The sequence below is a fragment of the Eschscholzia californica genome, unplaced genomic scaffold (genome assembly GCF_041429995.1).
Source record: "Eschscholzia californica isolate CP2 unplaced genomic scaffold, dmEscCali1.0.p SCAF_5, whole genome shotgun sequence".
Taxonomy (NCBI): Eukaryota; Viridiplantae; Streptophyta; class Magnoliopsida; order Ranunculales; family Papaveraceae; genus Eschscholzia; species Eschscholzia californica.
This window is the reverse complement of record NW_028238472.1, coordinates 54,203,298-54,204,915: the sequence shown is the minus strand read 5'-3', so window position 1 is coordinate 54,204,915 and position 1,618 is coordinate 54,203,298.

The window sequence follows — 1,618 nt, the reverse complement described above, 5'->3', positions numbered from 1 at the left end:
ACGAAGCACCACTTGGAAGGGCCGAGGCACGGGACGCCCGGGCTGTTGCTCGGGCCGGCACGGGACGCGCATGGGACAGCCCGGGACGGCATGGGACGCCCTCGCTACAGCTCGGGACGGCCAGGTACGCCCGAGACTTGGCTCGGGACGGCCTGGGACGCCCTCGCCATAGCTCGGGACGGCCTGGGACGCCCGAGACTAGGCTCGGGACGGCCTCGGCACAGCTCGGGACGGCCTGGGACGCCCTTGCCACAGCTCGGGACGGCATGGGACGCCCGAGACTTTGCTCGGGACGGCCTGGGACGCCCTTGCCACAGCTCGGGACGGCCTGGGACGCCCGAGACTTTGCTCGGGACGGCCTGGGACGGCCTCGGCACAGCTCGGGACGGCCTGGGACGCCCGAGACTTTGCTCGGGACGGCCTGGGACGTCCGAGACTTTGCTCGGGACGGCCTGGGACGTCCGAGACTTTGCTCGGGACGGCCTGGGACGCCCGAGACTTGGCTCGGGACGGCCTGGGACGCCCTCGCTACAGCTCGGGACGCCCGAGACTTGGCTCGGGACGGCCTGGGACGCCCGAGACTTGGCTCGGGACGGCCTGGGACGCCCGAGACTTGGCTCGGGACGGCCTGGGACGCGCTCGGCACAGCTCGGGACAGGCCGGGACGCCCGAGCCGAGCTTCGGGTCGCACGAAATCTCTTCGTATTCCGACATATTAGAAGCTTCCCATCATGTAGTAGGCCGAGCTTTGCCCTTTGGATGCCCTATGGTGCTTGGCGAGCACTAGGGAACGTGCCAGCACAAGTGCTGTGCACGCTCTGGGGAAGGAGCTCAACCCTCCCCCTTATAGTGCAAAGTTATTGTTTTGCCTATTTTCACAAGGAAACATCAATTTTTTAACCAAGCATACTGGGCCTTTACTCCTTCGTTACTCGTCGGAATCCAGCAAACTTATACTCGTTGGAAAGGCCTTTTCGCAAGGATTTTTTTGATATATTATAATAGCGATTCCGATAAATATTTATTTTTCTATGAATTTTTAAGTGAATAAACACCGGAAAATTCATAAAAAATAGAAAAAAAAATATTTTCTTCCGTTTCTTTTCTCCAATAATTCATAAATAATACCTCAATAGTATAAATGAAGAGAGAGTCGAAATGGCCCGGGTGGGTTTCGAAATGTCCCACGACCCCATAGAATGCACGGGCCAGCCGAGCCAAAGCAGGGGACGCGCATGGGACAGCAGGGGACGCGCACGGGACAGCGTCCCTATGGCTCGGGACGGCATGGGACAGTACGGGACGCCCTTGGTAAAGCTCGGGAATCCCATCGGACGCGCATGGGACGGCCTTGCTAAGGCTCGGGACGGGCTTGCTAAGGCTCGGGACGGATGGGACAGCACGGGACGCGCATCGGACGGCCTTGCTAAGGCTCGGGACGGCATGGAACAGCACGGGACGGCCTTGGTGAGGCTCGGGACGGCATGGGACAGCACGGGACGGCCTTGGTGAGGCTCGGGACGGCATGGGACAGCACGGGACGGCCTTGGTAAGGCTCGGGACGGCATGGGACAGCACGGGACGGCCTTGGTAAGGCTCGGGACGGCATGGGACAGCA